This window comes from Rhinolophus sinicus, linkage group LG02 (assembly GCF_036562045.2).
Source record: "Rhinolophus sinicus isolate RSC01 linkage group LG02, ASM3656204v1, whole genome shotgun sequence".
NCBI lineage: Eukaryota > Metazoa > Chordata > Mammalia > Chiroptera > Rhinolophidae > Rhinolophus > Rhinolophus sinicus.
In genome coordinates this window covers 8,709,218-8,731,527 of record NC_133752.1, presented here as the reverse complement: position 1 = coordinate 8,731,527, position 22,310 = coordinate 8,709,218, and the positions used below count along the sequence as shown (strand labels likewise).

The 22,310-nt window shown below is 42.0% G+C and overlaps 1 long non-coding RNA gene across 2 annotated transcripts; it reads left to right on the top strand.

Annotated features, from left to right (window-relative positions):
- Positions 1 to 5,113: 5,113 nt before the first annotated feature.
- LOC109452130 (uncharacterized) lies at positions 5,114 to 17,814 on the top strand. Of its 2 annotated transcripts, XR_002138098.2 has the most exons (3): positions 5,114 to 16,340; positions 16,854 to 16,999; positions 17,111 to 17,814. It is a non-coding gene; the product is annotated as an uncharacterized LOC109452130 (long non-coding RNA). The 2 variants fall into 2 exon arrangements; XR_012492685.1 differs by having other exon boundaries at positions 5,114 to 16,999.
- Positions 17,815 to 22,310: the final 4,496 nt, after the last annotated feature.

Below are 22,310 nucleotides of genomic sequence, written 5' to 3'. Positions count from 1 at the left end.
ACTGGCTAAATACTTCCTTTTCTCTATTAGCAAATTTGCATCCTGTTAGATGGGATACTGGTTAAGAGTACGATTCCTAAAGCCATATTACCTGGGTTCAGATGCTTTAGTCCTGGTCTTATTGTTTACTGGCTGTGTTATTTTGGGCAAGTCTCAGTTCCATCTAATTCACCAAGTATTTATTGAGTGTCTAGCATGTGCCAGGCACTGTTCAGCAAACAAATAGGTACAATTCCCTGTGCTCATGAAGCTTCCAATCCAGTGTGTGCCATCTGTAAAATGGGCATCAGCAGAGGGTCTCATGTTTAGGCTGCTGCTGAAACAGCATTGGGGAAGTGTCTGCAACATGTGAGCCCTCAAGAAGCACTAATAGTACCTAATATTATTGTATCTATAGAGTTCTGCAACTCCCAACTTCTCTTTCAGTTAAAAAAAAAAATGCCTCTTTCTCAAAGAATGGGTTTGACATGGTGTGTAATTGACCACTTTTCCTGGTCATTTGAGAGAAAACACTGATTACTCACCTAATCAGTGCTTTTGTTATCCATACCTCAGATGAGGGTGCCTGGTTATGGCCAAGGTAGAACCTGGTTTTCCTAATGTTTCCCAAGAATTCCTGCTTCTTTGTATCCTTCCCGGGGATAAAGTTATTTCTTATAATTATGCCTTGCAGTAGTGTGATATTTTTACCATTTTCAACCAAGGATGCAACTATTAGTTTGACGTTTTCCAAACCAACAGTGACTTAGTTGCCAAAGGCTGCCATAATAAAGAATCACAGACCGATGGCTTGAAACAACAGAAATGTTTCCCCTCACAGTTCTGGAGGCTAGAATCTGAAATCAAGGCTTCAGCAGGGCCACACTCCCTTCAAAGTCTCTAGGGGAGGCCATTTATTTGCCTCTCTGGCTTCCGGTTGGCTCCCAGGAGTGCCTAGTATTCTTTGGCCGTGGGAGTGTAGCTCTAATCTCTGCCTCCCTATTTTCTATGGCCTTTTCCCTGCGTGTTCCTCTGTGTCTTCAACTTTTTTCATAAGGACACCAGTTATTGGATTTAGGGCCCGGCCAAAATCCAGGTTCTAGTAAGTACATTTTCAAAGACCCTATTTCCTATAAGGTTACATTCTGAGATTCTGGGTAGACATGAATTTTGGGGGGACACTATTCAGCTCACTACAAATATCAATAATAATCTTATCAACAATAATACTCCTGTGGGTTTTAAGTCATTCAACTTAATATTGATGATAAATAGAATAGATTCCTTACATGTATGCTGCTCATTACCTTCTCGTAAAAGATGGCTGGGACCCAGATTTTTTAACAGTGTGAGTTGGGGAGCATGTGCCAGAAAAGGTGGAGGAACAGTGTGTCCTAAGATGCTTCTGGCTCTGATTTTGTCAAGCTTTGGGAAGACTCACATATCTCCGCAAGAACTGAGATCTGGAAAGGTTAAGGGTTGTGTCTAATGCGAATTTAATGGAAAACAAAACAACAGAAAATGAATGAGGCACCTGAACACTGGACAGAGATTTTATTCTTTGCCATTTTTCTTGATGATGTAGAACTTCTGACAATCCATTATTCACACTACATCCTTCAGTATGCCAGCTCAGTAGAATGCTTTTCTTTTTGAATCTTCTGTTTGTGGTGGGAATTGTTTTCCCAGTGATTGAAACCTCTGTATGCCAATACCTCAGTGCGGGCAAATTCCAAAAGTTCTTTCCATAAAATGAACATTCAGGGATCAGTGTGTGGTGACTGTGCATTTCACAGTATTTTATAGTTGTGTAAATTAGGTATAATAGGGACTGCTTTACACCACGGTGTCTTTACTTTGTTCTGATGAAGCAGTGACACCAGTGTATAAGACAATAGCAGAAAAAATGGCTGACATTCAGTTACTCATCTTGCAACTTATTTATTTATTTATTTAAATTAAAGTTTATTGGGCCAACAATTGTTAGTAAAGTTAGTAACAGGATTATTATGCAAAGCCAAATAAGTCAGACAGAAAAATTTGAGACCCATATGATTTTATTGATATGTGGTATATAAAGCAACTTATTTTTGTTTAAAGTTACATCTCTTTTGAGATTTACCTATCTTAATATATTTAGCACTTGCTCATTTTTATTGTTGTTTATAACTTACTATATCATTTATTTAATAATTTCCTATTGATGAACATTTCAGTGATTTCTAACATTTTCTTACAACCAGCAAGGATGCCGTGATCGTTTTTGTAGAGGTCTTCCTTTTGCACTTATATTAGAATTTCATATTGACTTTGATATGTGGATCTTATATCTTGAAACCTTGCTGAACTCTCTTTTTAATTCTAAATAGTTTTTCCATGAATTATCTTGGTGCTTCCATGAGAAAATTTTACTATGTGAGATGAGGACAGCTTATCATTTTCCAACTGTGTGGTGCCAATTGTACAAAAGGATAGAACATACATTCAAGTATATAATACTTGATAATGAAAACACACACTGTGTACTGCTTCATGCATGTACTGCACTATATTTTTTTATCCTTGTTTTAGAATATGCTCTTTCTACTTACAAATAAAAAGTTTGCTATAAAACAGTACGTTGCGTTACACCAGCTGCAGCCTCAAATATCTCTTATTTACCATGTCTCTTGATTGCATTATTTTCTCTTGTGCTTGATTTAATTTCTTTGTGTTTTGTACAGTGACATGCTGTACAGGCTTGTGGCCTAGGAGCCATGGGCTATACCATCTAAGAGTGTGTATGTGTGCTCTAGGATGTGTGCACAACGACAAAATCACCTAAAGACCCATTTCTCAGAATGTATACCCATCGTTAAGTGGTACATAACTGTTCACTGTTCATCAGTACAGAGGTATCTGGTATTTCTAATTCCTGGTTTCTATTTCACTAGACTTAGGCTAGGAAATAGAGCTAGGCTTAGGCTTGGGGTTAAATGAGAGAATTTTATTTATTCTCTCTCTCCAGCTGTGTTAATCCCACCTCTCCGAATGCCCTGACCATTGCTTTCCCCTTGTTCCCAGGCCCGCACAGGGATCTCTAGGTCTCATCCTAACATTTCAGGAATCTGTCCTGCACACAGCCGTAAAAGCGATGTTGTAGATCCAGTCTCCATCTCAGCAAGTTGCTCGGTTCCCCTCCTCGTGGACAGATTTTGCTGTGTCCTCCTGGCCCTCTCATCCATAGCTAGGGGCAGGGAGAGGGGGAGAATACAGGTATTTTCTCATTTTTTTAAGGGGGAAAACCCTATATATCTATCTATTGGCGGTGAGTAGTGAGCCTAGTCCTGGCTCCCACCTTGAGGGGTGGCTTAAGTTTGATTTCAGTCACCTTGCAGAAGCTGAGTTCTCAGCCCCTCTCCAGAGTCAGAGGCCAGGTTTTTGGCTACAGCCCCTCTCACTCATTTGTGTCTTTGTCCCATCCCTCATCCAAGAAAGATAATCTTTTCTTCCCTCTTTATCCTTGACAATGTCTTTGTGTGTGTGTGTGTGTGTGTGTGTGTGTGTGTGTGTGTGTTCTGTCACTTTTATTTGTTTGGAACAAAGGAACAAAGTGTGAACTCAATATTCCATTTTCACAGAAAGTCTAATTATTGTTGATTAAAAATTAACAAAAGAGCAGCAACAACAGCAAAAGCCAACAACCAAATGAAAACCCATTCCTTTTCTCATGGTGAAAGTGACAGGATCTGATCGGAGTAGATTAAGCAGGGTACTGCAGATGACTCTGCTTGTGAGAGCTAAGGCCCCTCACAACTCTGAATTATTCATTTTATGTTTATGTCCGTGCCACCTCATTAGGAAATCCTAAGACCTTCCTCACACCGGCCCCATTTTTTATTTATGTTCCAAACATAGAAGATGAACTTGTAAAGACCTGGGATTTTTCTCTGTCTCATGCATACTCCCCAACTTCCGATGCAAACAGAAAAGCATTTTCCTATCACTTGAGTCCTTGAGCAATGTATGGCCGAGAGACACCCCAGAAGATGGTTCCAAGGGCATTCCCGACAGGCTGGGCGAGCTAGAATGGCCTCCTGACTGCCTGGGCTCTGCAGCCCTGGCTCGCTGCCAAGAACGCAGTTCACCAGAAAGACAAACAGTGAGAAGTTCACCAAACACTTAGACTTTAATTTGCTTCTTGAAATGCCAGGCTGTTTTCTTTTTTTATGGCAGAAATTGTTGCTTCTCCTTTAACCTCACAGATTCTAAACTCTAGTCCCACTCTTGTAGCATTTCCCCTGAACTTAATCAATTCAATCCAACAAGTCTTTATTGAAGTGTGCCAGGCAGTGCTAGGTGCTGGGAGTGTAATGATGAACACAGCACAGTTCCTGCTCTTGATGGCCTCCCAGTGCTGCCAGGGGAGAGAAACTGGTCCGTGAGCCAAGACAACTCGCACAGGTGGCAAACCTTTGTGCTTTGAGCTCCGTCTGTGGCATCCAGCTGTCCAGGTTCTCGTCTGCAGAAGCCATTGTTCACCAGGAGACAGTGAACAAGTTATTTAGCCCCTCTGTGCTTCTGCGTCCTCATCTGTATAAAGGACATGCATAGTGTCAGGTGGTTCCTAGACTTGGGGGGGGAATCACTTCATAAAGTATGTAATGTCTAACCACTATACTGTGTGCCTGGAACTAATATAATATTGAATGTCAACTGTAATTGAGAAAAAAAGTCATGGGGATGTAAAAGTACAGCATAGGGAATATAGTCACTCATATTGTAATAACTATATACGGTGTCAGATGGATAATAAACTAATGGTGGTGATCACTTTGTGAGATATATAAATCTCTAATCACTGTGTTGTTTTATACACCTGAAACTAATACAATATTGTATGTCAACAGGAATTGAAACATAAAAATTAAAAAATAAGTAGACTACTTTTATAAGTATAAATGTTAATTTCATCAAAAATGGTATCATATAGTATACACACACATATATGCATGTACATATATATCATATATATTATGGTACCCATATATGTATCTATAGATGTATATATATATGTATGTCTATATGTGTTGTAGTCTATATATGTACATAAACACATGTACTATATATATGTATGTATGTATTGTATATTTTGTATATGTGTGTGTGTTATATATATAGGTTAAGTAATAGAATATGTTAGTACATGTTAAATGCATAGAATTGAGTCTGGCAAACAGGAAGCACTCCGTAAATGTCGACTTCTACTATCATGTGCATTTTAGCTATGGAACATGAAGAAGAGATTGAACTAGTAATGAATGGGAACATGGGCTTTTGAATCAACAACTGATGACCTTGGATAATCTTGTATGTGAAGTCCTTAGTCCATTTCAAAATCTCTGCTCAAAAAGTGTTGCTGTTATTATTATTTCTTAATAGCTCTGAAACAAAGGTTCCCCATTTCAAAATAATAATTATTTTTTATATTGCAGTGTTGCTCCTTGTGTTGGTAAAAATAAATACATCATTCCTAATACAAAAAGACCCATTATAGGTAATAAATAAGTAGTGAGCATTTTAAATATTATCATTTTCACCTACATACTTTTGATGTGAAGTGCCCCCTGTATGCCAGAGTGTGGTAGAGAAGACCAAGTCTCCACCCAAAATTTCCACTCTTCCTTTTATAGAGGTACATCTGGGGAGGAACTACTGAGCCAAGGAGTTCATCTCCCTCCCCGTTGGGCCCAGTCCCTGGTTCTCTCAGTGTAATGTGAATATAAGTGATACATGTCCAGGTAAAGGTGATTAGGCAGTGTAGCTCTTCACCCCTCCCTTTTCCTTTCTACCAGCTAGAAGCAAAGGACTCTGAGATCTTAGGAAATAACAGAACAACAAGATGGAAAGAGCCTGGGCCTCTGAATCACCATGTGGAAGAAAGTTATCTACCAAGCAGGAATATCTACATTGGATTCTTACCTGAGAAAGAAGTGGTCTTTAATTGTGTTCAGCCTCCAAAATTTGGGGGTTTATTTGTTAAAACAGCTAGTATCATCCTAACAAACAGAATATGCTAAATGCTGAAGGTACTAACCTTAGACATGAACTGTAGGCAGGTACAATTTAAAACACTGTCAAAATTAGGCCATTATAAAGGTCCAGTTAAAATGTTGAGCAGAGGGAGTGGGGGACCAGAAGAGATATCATCAGAGAGAAGGGTTTTGTCTGGGCCTTGAAGAACTTGAAAATGTAGCAAAGCCGGGAGGTATTGCAGGTAAAAGAAGCCAGAAGAAAGTGAGGACAGTGTTCAGGGGAGAGTGAATACCTCCTTTAAACCTGTGTGCAGAGTGTATAAAGGGGAATAGTGAGAATTAAAGGCACCTTTATCTGGAAGTCTTGTAAAAGACACTTGATCTTGAAAAGAGAGTAACTAAAGCCAAGGAAGAGAACTGGAAGACTAGCATAAGAGTCTAGGAGAGAGCGCACCAGGATTTGAGCTAGAAAATAGTGGTGGAAATGGGATAAATGCAAAATATATTTTGGAGAGTGGAAAAATAGATAATCAATTGATTAGATTGGTGGAGCAGAGAAACAGAAATGTAAAAATAGAGTCTTAGGTTTGTTAGTGAAGGTGACTGGGAGGATGATGATGCCATTAATGGAAGTGCAGAAGGGACGATGAGTAAAGAAGAGGAAATGGTTAATTTTGTTTTGAACATGAGTAATAGAATATTTGCATGGGATAGACTGTTGATGTTGACCAACAGGTGGTTCTTGTTTTTGGACCAGTGTTGAGAGCATCAGTTAAATCAGCAATGTTTCTTCTAAGAGGTAGATTTACAAGGACCATTTGAATGGGAAAGTCAGAGATTGATTAGTAAGCTAATGGGACTGGAGACACGTGGCCTTACTGAGCTCGGGCTGCCCTTACAAAATACTCTAGAACCGGTGACTTAAACAACAAACATTTATTATCTCACAGTTCTGGAGGTCAGAAATCTATGAGCAAGATGCCGATCGATTTGGTTTCCGGTGAGAGCTCTCTCCTTGGGTTGCAGATGGCTTGTCTTCTCGCTTTGCCTCTGGGGGTGGGGTGGGGAGAGCTCTGTGGTATCTCTTCTCATAAGGGCACTAATATCATTCATGAGGGCTCCATTCTCATGATCTAATTACCCCCCCAAAGGCTCCAAACACCGTCACATTGGATGGTGGGACTTCAACATATGATTTGGGGAAGACACATTCAGTCCAAAATGCACAGGCATCCAAGTCGGGAGAAAGAAGAGGAAGGCCGGGTAGAGAAAATTCTTTCTTAGAGAAATTTTATTAAAAAAAAGTGATTGAAGTTGAATCTTTTTCAGGGGTTGCTGTAATATTAAGAGAAAGAGGAACTTTCCCCTTAACTGATCATGAGGGAAAGCCAGGGATGTGGAAATGCTATCTCTCTAATGTTTGAGGTTAAAAGTATCTGCCACAATAAGAATTGAATTTTACTTTACATTAACTTCGCATGCATGATTCAAAACAATGTTGAGGTTTTCAACCCAAGTATTAATTTACCCAATTTATAAAGTTTATTTGGCATGGTCTCCTTGCTAAAGATGGTTATTTTTATTACTCTGTTCACTTTTGATCTGAGTATATTTAAACTTTGAACATCCATCTATAGACTACTGGAATCACAGAGCTGGAAGGACCCTGAGAGATGAGTTAGAGGCCTGCTTTTCAAACTGTGCCCTTAGGAATCCCAACGATGAACAGGGAGTGCCTCCTAGTTCACCTTGGATGTGACAGTGGTCAGACTGTGGGTGAGAATAGACACCTCCCTTTTCCCTCCCACCCCCACTCAGCCAGCCAGATCCAGACCTATTCTACGGGATACATTAGGCTTCTGATTACAACTTCATTTGAAGAAAAGATTTTACGGCTCTATATCTGTGCCTAAGTGAAGGATAGTGATCTAAGTGAAGGGTCTGGAGACGATTCCTGTAAAGGGCGTGGCCTTCCTTACTGCACAGAGCAGGTGTGGCCCATCAGGACCTTGTCTGTAGCTGTTCTCCCACCTGCATTCTTCCCCTCCCCAACCCCAAATCCACAGGGCCACCCATTCTCTTACCTGCTTCCGGTCTCTGCTCACATGCCACCTTCTCAACAAGATCTACCTTGGCAACCTTATTTAACACTGCATTCTAAACTCCCCTGCCCCATTCTCCCAAGTCCCTTACCTATTCTATGTTTCCTTTGCCCACAGTACTTACCAGCTTCTACAGTAGAATACCATGTAATTTATCTGTTTATTATTCATTGTCTCTCCCTCCCTCAGCCCCCAACTAATCAATGTGCTTGAGGGTAAGGGAGCTCTGTTTGTGTACCTTTGTTTTGCTGGTGGCTTGAGCACTGCTGAGCACTTAGGAGACACCAAACCAATATTTCTTAAATGAGTCAATGAACCCGTTTCTCTTATTTCAAGGCTCTGTTCTTAATTACTAAATTATACGGTCAAAGGAGTAAGAGACTAAATGAATCAGTGACCAGAAGGAATGACTTCTCTACTAGTGTGGGATGGGGTTATCTCTTCATCATGTGAGCGTGCCTGGAACAAAGCAGGTGCTTAGAAAACACTTGCAGAATTAAATTACATTCTGCAGACACCCATTCTGACATTTGGTAGGCCCTGTTACCACACAAAATACTTCCCTCCTGTTTTGGCCCATCCTGACCACAATTACTCCTCTTAGCCAAAAAAGCCCTTTGTCCCTTGGCTGAGGTTCAGACCCCGCTGCTTTCATCTAGACTGTGCAACAAAAAAGAGCTTCAGAGTGACAACTGTCACTTTCTTTCTGCAGGATCCCTCCCAGGCTGTTTAAGCCTCTCTCCATGGCCCCAGCTTTTTAAACCTTTTTGCTTTCTTTGCCCTGCAGGATTCCAGCTGACAGCCCAAGAGATGACTCTGCCTGGAAAGTATAAGGAGAGTAGGGGATTCCTGGGGCATGCTTCCCCCCAGCCCCCCAGGAAGTACTGAAATATCAGGGTTGTTTTCCCTGCATTTTGTAAAAGTTATTCCAAAGCTCAGTTATTGGGGCAAAATCAAAGAAAATAATGATTTGTTACTTGCAAAACAGCAGTTCTATAGCAGCATACTTGTCTGCAGCAAGTTTAGTCTGAAAACAAAGCGCTGGTACTCTTTCCAATGCTATTGTACCCAACGTCTGACCTTGAGGTTTTTCACATGAACACATGCTGAGGGTCAAGAAAACTGTAGGCACCAGCTCTGCCACTTAGAAACTATGTCACCTAGGCAAGTCACTTAGCTTTCCTGTGCTTCCTTATACTGTCTTTTAAACAGAAATATTAAATCCAGAGCATCAGAAAACAAACAAGATATCATGCTACCATTGTAAGCTCCTTCCTGGTTTTCTTTAACAGTTAATCTCTGTATCAGTGATAACATCCCACAGTATCACACACACACACACACAGAGAATTCACATAAAAACTGATGAAATCTGAATAAGATCTGTGGTTTAAACGGACCAATGTCAATCTCTTGGTTTTGGTTTTGATGATGTACTGTGGTTATTAAAATCTTACCATTGGGAAGGGTACCCAGGAACCCTACATTATGTGTCAATTTCTTGTACGTCAAAAGTTGTTTCAAAACAAGAAGTTTTTAAAAAGTTAATTTCTGCTGCTTTCTCCCTCCTGGGACCCCTTCTGAATGCTTCTAATAGAACATTTCACACTTACACTGTTGGATCTGCTTCTTTCAAGGACTCTGCTCCTTGAGGGCCCAGATAGTTTCCTGGCTGTTTTGCTGGCCCAGCATGGGGCCTGGCAGAGTTGGTGTTCACAAATGTTGATTGATTCTTTCAGCTCAGAATATCAAAATAAGTAGCCTCTCTTTTTAGATACTCTAGTAGTGCTATCTCGGAAAATATTTAAAGAAAATTAATGTCTACTGAAAGCCTATTTTATGCCAGGCACTTATAAAGTTCTCTTAGTTAATCCCCATGACAATCTTATGAGGTATATACGATGACTCCCATCTTACAGATGAGGAAACTGAGCCTGAGAAAGTTTAATATACCTGCCCACAGGGGCAGCGTGGAGGTAAACTCAAGCCCTGAGTCTGTCTGGCTCCAAGGTCCATATTCATTCATTCATTCATTCATTCATTCATTCATTCAACAAATGTTTATGAAGTACCCACTATTTGTCAGGGACTACTCTCAGACCTTAGAATATAGCCATGAACAAAACAAAGATTGCTGCCTTTGTGAGGCTGAAATTCCAGTGATGTCATACAGATGATAAAGAGTAAATAAAGTTTAAAAAGAACACAGACAGGAACGAGGAGTAGGGAAGGGACATTGAGAGTATGGAGGCTGGGAGTAACTTGCAGTACGAAATACAACGTGCAGGGTAGGCCTCACTGAGAATCTGAGATTTGAGCAAGGTTCAGTATGAGATGTGAACAATGCAGTTAACCAAGCAGATCTCTGGGGGAAGAACGTTCCATGTGGGTAAGCCGCCAACGCAAAGGTCCTCAGACACGGCCATGGTCCTGGTGTATATGTGGATGGGCAAGGTGGCTGGTTTGGCTGGAGCAGAGTGAGCCCACGGGGAGTGGTGGGAGAGTGCAGGGTTGGTGGCAGATCATAGTGAACCACAGGGTTCCTGGCAAGGACGTTGTGAGGGCTTCGGTTTTGCTCTGAAATGGGAGCCACTGCAGGGTTCTGAGCAAAGGAATGACGTACGCTGACTCATGCCATTATGGGCTCTCTCTGGCGCTGTGTGGAGCTAGGCTACAGGGCTCAAGGTCGGAAGCAGGGAAACCAGTTGAAAGGCTGTCATAGTATTTCAGGCCAGAGATGGTGGCGTCCACATGGAAGTGGGGGTGGAGCTGCCTTTCTCCCAACACAGCGTCTCTCACCTGATGACGGCCCGTCTCCCACAAGCATTCACAGAACCTCAGAGGGTTGGTTCAGCATGTGCAAGGCGGCCTTGCCTTTCTCCTGCTCTGCCCATTGGCTCAGAGCTTCCCTCCTTCTCCCTGCAGCTTCCCACACACCCATCGGAGCCTGAACACCCCTCCTTCTTCCCCTTCTGTGCCCTCTTTGTGCCCCCAGGCCTTGCTATACTGGCCTGTCCTGGGTGGTTGTTATTTTCTCAGATACCCGTTTGTCCTGATCTGTCAAACAAAAGACCTGGGTGTGCTAATGGATGAATTTGGGAATAAAGTGGGTCCTCCCTCCGTTCACCCCAAAGCTGGGAGAATGGCAAATGGACTCCCAGTTTCCATGTGGCCAGTTGGGGAATCTCAGTGCCTGTGTCAAGGGGTTGTCATGTGGTCCAATGGGACAACACATGGGGATTCAGTCGCAACAAGAACATTACATAGATAATAAGGAAGAGGAAAGGGACTTTGTTCAGTGCACACTGGTGTCAAGCACTTAGGATCCAGTATCTTATGTGGGACTTTGCAGGTAGGTGCTGTCCTTCCTGCTTTCTAGGTGAGGGCCCCACGAATAAGGTAGCTTGCACTGAGCCTGCTGCCAATTCTATTGTGGGGGCACAGGCAACCTCCAAAGCAGGAACATGCTTCATTCACATCTGGGGAGTACAACAGATTTTTTTATTTAAAAAAAATACAATAAGTAAATAAAACAGTAAAAGCAAAAGGCTTCATTTCTTGGGCTTGCGTATGATTGAGTCCATGAGTCTAACCAGCAAAGTCTCCAGTGCCAGGCCACAGAGATGTGGACACCCAAGCCAGGAGTTCCCACAGCCCATTTGGGCACTTCCCTTTGGCCCACAGAGGGAAGGGGTGTGTGAGTGCTTTCCCATACCACACAAAATGTAGCTAAGCAGAAAAGACACGTGGCTTGGGGCTGGGAAGACATTTATGACAACCTGGCAAGGCAATGCATTTGACTCAGCCCAGCTAGGCATAGCAAGTTGGGGCAAGGGTCCCATCTAGTGATAAAAGAATTCCTTTGATTGTGTGTGGTTAGGTCTTCCCTACTCCCCTCAAGACACTGGGTGCATGGGCAAGTGGGTTGTACCTGGGGTGCAGGAATGTGCTGAGAAGGTGGTGCCTGAGGAGCCCTGCCTTGCTCGTGTTCATCACCCAGTTAGGAGGCCATTTGTGGTTGGTTTGTACAGAGTCGGCATTTTAAAAACTGGCACTTCTCTCACCTGTAATGTATTATTACCCCCTTGCCAGAGCCTGGAAAGGAGGTCAATGAAGTTCACACCTTCTAAGCCAAGAAAACTTTTTCCTTCTGCTTCAGGAGCTTCTGGATGTTGGTAGAATTGTGGCTGTGATGGTTAATTGTATGAGTCAACTTGGTTAGACTATGGTGACCAGTTGCCTTAAGAGCAAAGACGGAGTTTCTCCAAAGAGGGAATTCTGCCTCCAAACTGCAGTATAGAAACCCTGCTTGAGTTTCCATCCTTCAGACCCAAATGGCACTTGAGGGATGTCTGTTGCTTCACTACAGACTTAGGAAAGGGGACCTGTACCACTGTCTGTGGGGGGCCAAGCTGGTATGGTGTGGGCTAAGTAGCAAGGCTGCAAGGTCATTAGCTACTGAGCCTTTTGCAGCAGCCTTTTCATTCCGTAGGTCAGAAGTGATAGAGTGTAACAGAGCAGGAGTGTTGGAGTCAAATGGCTCGGTGGCACGTCTGTGGGCGGATTCCAGAAACTCTGCGAGCCTCAGTGCTGCCCTTTGAGAACTTTGGGCTGGGCTGGGGACCCCATGCTTGTCTCTGGAGACCACCTCCCCTTTTATTATATTTACTGTGGTCATACGTCTTCAAGGATTTTATTCACCGAACATATTGAGTATATTTACTTTTTATTAATCTATATTTATTAATTTATTTTTATTAAGTGGTAGTGTTATATGTATCAACTTATTTAACTTTTATTTAGGCAAATCAAATCCTTAAATGCCAATGAGACTAGCTGGTCAGGAAGCGATGACCTATCTTAACACCTCATCGTGTTGGTACAATCCCGGTCATGAGCAAAGAGGCAATTTTCTCGTTAAACTAGGTTACCGGACATTAATACATATTGCCATCTGCTTCTCTTTTTGTCAACTCATGTCATATCATTTTCTAATCTTTCGTTTTTCATTTTTCTTGATGTTTATTATGATACATGAAGCTGTATTTAAAAAAAATAATCAAAAACAAAAAAACTCAGACTCTGTTCTTTAGCCCAGGAACTTAACCCATTTGCATTTTGTGTGATTACCACCATGTTTAGCCCAACTGAACTTAATTTAATCAAGGCAAATTTCATGTAAGGATATCTGAACTGTTGGAATAGTTTGGGGACTGCAAAACCTTCCTTCAGGAGTCAAGTCCTTTGGGATTCTAAAATTCTACAGCACTCTTCATTTGTATGTGTGGATGCCGAGACCCTACCCTGAGAATTCCCTAAAATGGCACGTAGTCAAAAAGCAGGTGCAGCTGACGAACAGAATCACAGCCAGGGAGGCCACACTGTGTGCCCTTGCAAGCTGCTTCTCTCTTAGCTTTTGGATCTGTCCTTCCAGACTTCTGGCCGAGGCAATGGCTCTCTGAGTGATACTGCTTTTGTATTATTTTCTAATACACAATTATTTCTAAGTAATTCTTTTGTAGCAATTCACTCATCCATCCATCCATCCATCCATCCATCCATCCATCCATCCATCCATCCATCTATCCATCCAACAAATATTTACCCAGCATGCTCCATCTACCAGCTCTTGTTTTGGGTGCTATTAGGGGAGGTCACACAAGTATACAGATAAACTATTGTGGGGTCTAGAGAAATTCTACCCTTGAGAACTGCATGGGGCACTTCTAATCTTCTCCACCCCACCCCCAGACAGCTTCAGCCCTGCAGACCATATCCCTGTGTTCTCTCTGGTCTCTTTCTCTGAACACAGGGACGTGATCTGCAGCGCTGATCACTGTTCTTGTCCATAGCTTCATGTCTTCCCCTTGCATCCTGACCGTTCAGGGCCTTGAAGCACCTCTGAGAGCACGAACCAGGGTATGCAGCCACCTCCTCCTCTCACTGGTCCCTGGAATCATGCCTGACAGTGAGAACTGATGTTGGTGCATCTCCTCTCTGAGCCTCAGGCCATTTGATCATGACTATCTTCCTCCCAATTGTTGAAGATTCCTTTTTCTCCTGAAAGCCCATGGGGGGGCTCTGGGATAAGAGCACCCTAATGGACACATCTGCAGTTTCCAGGGTGACTTTGCCCCTGAACCCCACTGCTCACCCTTCAGTCTTGGGCCCGAGCTCTTGCCGCTCATATAGCACTCTGGCCCCCTGCACGCTGTGGGTGGCGGCATAGCCAGGTCCCTGGTCCTTAACTTCCCTTCTGGATGTGATTTCATGTCTTCCCCTTGGGACAGAGATTGAGGTGCAAACCAAAGTTAAAAGGTGCTTGGGGACCATGAGTGGCTGCAGTGTTCTGAATCCCCCCTAGATCCTAGGTGGTGGGTTGGGTCAAGTTTAGCAAAGGCTTCCTAATGGAGGGGCATGCAATATGAGGCCTGAATGGTGCAAAAGAGTTAGCCATAAACTGGAGGAGAGATACATTGAGAGTGAACACTTCAGGACGTGGTCAGAAACCTGTAATGGGTTCACTGTGCCAGGAACACTGGGTATGAGGGAGCAAGTGATCTGAGAAGGCAGGACAGGTAAGCTGGGGCTATCACAAAGGAGCTGTTTCTCGTTTTCATTCCTGGGATATTCCCACTCATACAGGAGGGAAGCACCTGGATCCATAATCCTTTCCTTAAAGAAATGAATCTCCTCTAAGTGATACGTTCTGGTACCCTGGCAGGTGGGTGGGGCAGAATGGTCACACTTCAAATCACCTCCCACTGTTTCACTACACCTCCCAGAATGCCAGCCCAGTTCCCCAAAATTCCTATTGCAAAATCATGTGGATTCTCTGACTTCCCTCTATAAAAGCAACCATGTGAAAAATATGCGTAAAAGGCTGGAAAGCATATATGCAAAAGGCAGTAATTGTGTTAGGGTGTTATTGTTTGGTGGTGGGTTTTCTTTTCGCTTCTGCATTGTGTGTTTTCTTCAGGTAACATTTTACTAACTTTAAACTTCTGTTTAAAAACCACTGTATTTGAATTATATTCAAAAATATCTCTGACAGACATTCTGGGTCTAATTTCTAGGATACGAGATGAGAAACTCACTCCCAGGTGGAATTGGTCTTGGTCCGTGATCTATTAGCAGAGGCTCTATTAGGAAGTGATAAGGCCACATATGGAGGTCTCAGGAAATATAGGTGATTTCTCTGCCAATTGCAAGGAGTGTTATCCTATATCAGTCTAATGAATTCGCTCTTTTCACATTTATGGTACCCATTAGGGTGCCTCGTTTGTGGTGGCTGTGGTTTCAGAAAATGGAAGGAAATTCAGCGACGCTGTTTAGTGATGTGACTGCAGAATTCCCTGCTGGCCGAGGTTCCCAGGGAGCTATGTGTCCAGTATGCAGTATCCTTTGTTTAAGCATCAGCCTGAAGCAGGCTGTCAGTGCGGAGAAGCAATCACGTTTCCTGAGTCTCACGCAGTCCAGAAATCGAAACACAATTTGGCCTCTTTGTCATTTTCAAAAATCAAATCTGCCTAGGGACCAAGTTCCAGCAGCAGCTGTTTTTGCTTTATGTTTTATTTAAAGATGTTTAATTTTAAGCCTTGTGTGTTCCCAATTTTGTGTGTGTATATGTGTGTGTGTGGAGTAGACTGCGCGTGTATAAAATACCACTGATTTATGTATTGCAGTGCTTTCATTAGCAGTCAGTGTTTCTTAGGCTAGTCATATTAATTAAAATTATTATAGTTATTCATTGTTTTTATTATTTTGCTTAAAATAATAGCAACTATACATCAAGTATGGCAAATATTTACTCTGTGGCAAGCTTTGTGCCAAGTGGCTTGTATACATTTTCTCTTCAAGCCTTACCAGAATCTTATAAAGTAGACCGAGAAGTTCATGTGCACTTTATGGATGAGCAAATAAAGGACTTGCTCGAGTTCTCACAAACAATGAGTAGGAAGCTGAGATTAGGACCCAGGTGTGTTTGATGCCACATAATATACATGAAATCTAATCTACGTGCCATTACATATACACAGATGTTTGTGTGTATATGCCTGTATACCATATTATCTATATATGACATCTGCACTTTGTCACATTTTCTATTTCTCTTTCTCCATCTTCTCTCTCACTTGTCCTTCCTCTTGTCTTTTTTCAAAGCATTGCACATGTCACACGACCCTTATAGATCACGTGGGCCCAAGGTGGACAGGGCTCCTGATCCTGGTGCCAGAGGACCTGGGTTCGTATCTCGCTCTGCCTTATCCTAGCTTCGTGTCTTTGGGCCACTCCTGCAGAATCTCTGGGCCTCAGCTTCCTTGCCTGGTTGGTGCCAAGGACAGCTGGTGGTCAATGTGCCCACTAGAATTGTGAGGATTAAATGTGAGGACAGACGTGGAAGTCCTTTATGAGCTGCAAAGTCTCATGCTCACTCTGTTCCTTGGGCTGTCACGTCCTCTGTGATGAGAGTTTATCTTTCAAGAGAAAAAGGAAAGGAAAGAGAACAGGAGTCACCACAGAGCCAGCCTCACAGAAGAGCAGGGTTTAGGAAAGGTCACCTGGGATCCAGCAAAACTCCAGGAAAACAGGATTAGTCACCATCCCCAGGAGGAGGCACCTGTTTTTTTCCTACTCCAGGAATTTGTCATCATAACAACTTCATCACTCTCTGCCTCTGCTTATACTGGACCTGCCATCACTGATTAACTTATTTCTATTTCTGTCTCTCCGCTTTGTGGCTTTTGCTACCTCGTAGCTTTTGCTGTCTCACGTCTCCTGCTCAGGACCTTGTCTTCCGAGTCCTTCTGCTTTTGTTTCTGTTAAGGACCACCGACTCATTCCGTAGGTCTCACACTCAAACTGCAAATGAGAGGATTTGGCCTTAGCATCGGTGGGGTGCTGGTAAGTGTTTACTTACTGGCTCTGTGGAGGGTTGGGGTGGCAGGGAAGCCCTGATTTGTAGTGTTTGCCAATTTCCGTGGTGCAAATACTCCCCTTGTGATTGATTTCAAGCTACCAACATGATGTTACCTGGCTTATCACATCCTGAAAATTGAACAGTTGGATCCTAAGAGTCAGCAGGAACCAGCTCCTGTGCATCACTTCTACTCACGCCTGCCAGTGGATAGTTCCTGGTCAACCTAGGAACTGGCTGGTGTTGAACCCGATCCCCACCTTGGCCCACTCAGCTACGGGCACGATATCAAGATCACATGGTGAACCTCTAGCAAAAAGTCCTGTGGACATGGGGGTTCTCAGTTTGTAATAAACTCTAATGGAAATATTGTTTAACTCTGATTTTATTGATGTCTCTGAGAGCTTACTAAATGAAGAAGAAAGATATAAAAATATAAATTAGGAAATGACTAATGCTACAAGAGAGGTGTAAAAAATATGAAATGGGAAATCAGAGACAAAAAATGTCACTTCAGATGGCCGCAAGCAAGGATGGCTTTGGGATCATATAGCATTTGAACTGCGCCTTCAAGGATGGCAGGAATTGGACATGTGGAGATAGAGGAGAAGGTCTTCAAGATACAAAGACTAGGAGATGGAACAAAAGTGTGGACTGGGAAAGCAATGGAATATGTATGGAGTTAGTGAGCACTCCATTTAATTGGAGCAGAAGGTATGTGAACAGGGAAAAGTGACTATATTATCGAGGAACGTTGTAGAGGACCTTGGGTGTCAAAATACGATGGCTGTGATATACTACACTACTTCTCTGTGTTGTTATTATGACACAAAAATGAATGTAAGTTTATATGGCTATTGCCTATATCATTACATGGGTCTATTGGAACAGAATATTGAAATGACAATAAGAGTGAGTCACATAAATGGGCTCTTGACATTCCTCATCCTTTTAAATACATGATGTTATTATTTGTGTTAATTTCTTACACTGAAGAGTGTCAACAACATGAGACAGATGATCGGTGAGAATCAGACTGGGATTAATTTGGAGACCTGGGTCCTAGTCTCTGCTTTGTCACCAACTCAAGAAGTGACCTGGGGAAAGTCAGTCATTTCTTTGCCAACCTTGGTCCACACTCACATCTATAATCTTATGAAGTGGTTATCTGATGGTTGCTTTCCTAGCCCTTCCAAGTCTATAATCACATACACATGGCCTCTCCAACTTTATTTCAAATAAAGTCATTCATTATTCAGATGCTGGCAAAGAGCACAGAACTCCATGACCTTGGTACTGATGCTCTCCCTTTGGGAAATGGCGACTACTGACAGCACCGCCAAGTTTCACGTGTGCTGGGGGATGAGAATTCTGGTTGATTGAATTTTCTTGTGAAAGCAAAGATTAGCTAGCAAAATATATTTAAACCCTTGCTGTTAGCAATAGGTCTCAAGTGTTCTGGTTAACTTTTTTGACCTAAGGAAGAATTTGTAAAATGGAAAACCAGGTATTAAGGAACTATGTGCCAACTTCTAAGACAATCACTATGAAACATAACACTAATACTGATAATAGCTATCATTTATTGGGCATTTATTCTCTGCCAGATACTGTTCTGAGAGCTTTGCATGCATAATATCATCCAATATTCCCAAGAAATATGAGCGAAGTAAACTATTCTAGTGCCTTATAGTTGATTGAATCATGGCCCCCCAAAAAGAGATGTTCGTGTCCTAATCCCTGGACCTATCGATGGGGCCTTATTTGAGAAAAGGTCTTTGCACATATAATTAAGTTAAGAATCTTGAGATGAGGACATCATCTGTATTATCAAGATGGGACATAAATCCAATGACAAATATTTTTATAAGAGACACTCAGAGGAGAGACATAACAAAGAAGAGGAAAAGTCCATATAACAATGGAGACAGAGATTGAAGCGATGTGGCCACGAGTTAAGGACCATCTTGAGTTACCAAAAGCTGGAGGAAGCAAAGAACAGATCAGAGGGAGCCCAGCCCTGCTACTACCTTGATATCAGGCTTAGGGCCTTCAGAATGGAACTGTGAGAGAATACATTTCAGTTGTTTTAAGCCACCAAATTTGTGGTAATTTGTTGTAGCAGCCATAAGAAACTGAGACACACTTTTTTTACAAATATAAAAAAGGAGACATAGAAGGGTCAATTAAACTTATGTAATATTCCATAGTTGGTAAGTAGTATTGCAGAAGACAAACCCAGGCAGCTTTAGAGCTTGCTTTTAACCTTAATAGAATATTGCACCTCTCTTTGTAACTCTCTTTATATTCATAGAAATGCATATACTACCAGTTACAGTATACTCTGAAAAGTGCTTTGAAAACACTGGGCAAACATAAAAGTACTATAGGAGCACATGAGGGGGCATATAACCCAGCTATTTGAGGGGTGAATATAAGGAAAGCTATCCGGGAGGAGATGATGATACTGGGCTGAGTTTCAAGGATTAAAATAGTTTTCTAGAAATAAAGTGGAGAAAGTTTTCCAAGAAGAGAGATCAACTACACAGGGTGAGAAAGAACAAATCACCTTTAGGGAATGACAATAGTTAGACATGGCCCAGTGTGTGTGTGTGTGGAAGCGGGAGCGGGGAGGGGGGTTCTGATAGAAGATAGAAGATGTGGCAGAAGATCAAAGTGGAGACCAGCTGATGGAGGGTCTTACGTGCCAGGCTAGGGATGAGAGAGTGGATGACTTCGTGCAGGTGATTCTGTGATTAGTTCGGTCTCTTACAGACTTACAGTGGAAATCATGCGGGAGGATAGGATAGAGTGAGTTGAGGTCAGAGGCAGACGGTTGCCTGAGGCTCACAGGCACGCCCAAGAGAGGACTCAGCCTGGACCAGGGGTGACTGGGTTCTTGTCTCCATGTAAGAAAGAATTCTAGAGCGAGACAGATGCAGGAAGCGAAAGTGATTTATTAAAAATGAAAGTACCCAATTGAGAGGAAAGTGCAGGTGAACTGAGATAACCTGAGTCACCGAGGAAGTCACCATCAGGGGTTTTTAATCCCTGGATTGGTGACATCCTATTGATGTGGTTCATTCATATCCTTCCCCTGGGTGGGATCCTCCATTTTCGATTTTTCTTCCTTATTTGGTTCCTCCGGAACTATCATGGTGTCAGCTGCATGATAGGAGCCATAGTAACCACAATGTAAATGAGATTATAATCACATTATAATTAGCTAAAGGTCAGGTCCTGGTCCTAGGGATCAACATAACCGGATGAAACTGGTTCTTGTTTTTCTCCAGCGGCAGGTAGTGGATACAGTCATTTGTTACTTATGTAACCAGTGAGGCACCTCCCTGGAGGTGTGCCAATTTCCTAGGCTACCTATCCGCTCTCAAGACTACTTTGCATCAATGCCTGGGACGTTCATTAGAGCACTGGAGATGGTCATACGGTAGAAGAGAGAAAACACGTTTAGCAGACAATTTAAAGAGGGGACACGAGGAGGATTCAAGACTAATGGGGTGTCAAAGGCAAGAGGAAGGAGGACCAGGGGCTGCTTTGCAGGTTTCAGGTTTGGGGAACTGGGTTGATGGTGGTGCCGTCTGTTGATATAAGAAAGGCACACAATTGGGGTAGTGGCAGGGGTGGGGTTGGAGATAGTATAAATACAGATTTCACGGATGGATGAGAACCTCAGCTGGGTTTTATACTGAACATGTGAACATCTACATATTGATCATGACTTTGAAAATTGCAATTGTAGCACATATTGAATTTGCAATGTACTCCAAGAGGAGGACACTGGGAACTAGCACTGACTGCATGCTAGCAGTGGGGTGTCTAACTTATATTATCTATTCAGATCCCCAAATAAAACTTTCAGGTAAATCTTATTCATATTTCGTAAATAAGGAAGCCAATTCAAATGTTAAAGTGATTTAGTAGCTAAACCAGCGTCAGGGTTAGCCAGTGTCTGGAGAGCACTGAGCTTTAGATCCCATCTTCTTTCATGATGTTTTCTGGACATAAAGGCAAAAGGCTCTTTGAGTCACACCTTCCCCATTTATTAGTTGTCTGACCTTTGGACATGCATTTAACCACTCCATTCCTCATATTTAGCATCTGTGAAAAGGGGATAAAAATAATAGTGCTTGTGCTCCCTGTTCCAAACAAGAGCCTGGGAATGAAATCTCTGCAAATACTAAAAGTGTAGAAAAACATAAGTAATTGTTTATGTGATTAGATTAGACTTTTTGAATTTTATTTTGGGAGGTAATCCCTGACTTCAGCAAATTTTCTGGTGATTTTCTGATTTCCTCTAAGAGTCTAGTAGCCTAAGTTGTCTAGTTAACAGTTTTTTAAGTTGTCTAGTTTTTTTTCATTTTGAGTTTACTTAAATATTCCTATCTACTCCAAGCAGTTTCTAAATGTTTTTCTAACATCCTATAAAAACTCATTCCATTGATAATGTTTTTTATTGGCTGTGTGAACACCAAATCTATCTACTTTCTTCATGAAAGGTGTGCAGCAACAAATACACATGATACTAAACATGGAGGTGATATTAGAAGAAACTTCCAGCACCTCCATTGAGCAAGACAGGTTTGGTTCCTTTAGAATGTAAGTGTATAGTGTGTGTGGACTGATTATCGGTCATTCTGCAAAGTCTGCAATCAAGCACACTCCTGTGTTTTCAATGCAGAAAATGTGGGTGTTTACTTGATGCACTTTCCTCAGCTCTACAACAGTGGGGTGGTATTACTTCATCCCCAATCTCTACCTGATTCTAAGGCTAAATTTTTGCTTTGAAAAGCCTGGCATAGGAAAAGAAAGAGAACTGTACAGCCAAATAGTCACAGATAAAAATTAGTGGCACTTTCCAAAGCCATGGGTGTGTGTGGGTGTAATGTCAAGTAACACCATCTTTTATCATGTTTTTTTTTTTTTTTTAAATGTGTAAAGAGGTAACAGAACTGCGATGTCAAGAGGACTGTTGAGTAATTAGCAGAATAAATTTATTTTCTCAGATGGGTTAAACTGTCTCTATTACACAACTTTGTTGAAGTCTTTACAAGGGTGATAAAGATAGTAGGGGATAGTGGAAGGAAAATTAGCCTGAGAACCAGAATCTTTTTTTTTTTTTTTTTTTTTTTTAAGCTCTTAAGCTAGTTGGCATTAGATTTTTATTGCATGAAACTGAAAGATCCCTGTGACTGCAACAGTGGATTTGTGGGTAGAGGAGTGGGAAAAATAACAGAGTACAATCACACTCTAGCTAGAAAAACAAATTTACATTTTAATGCC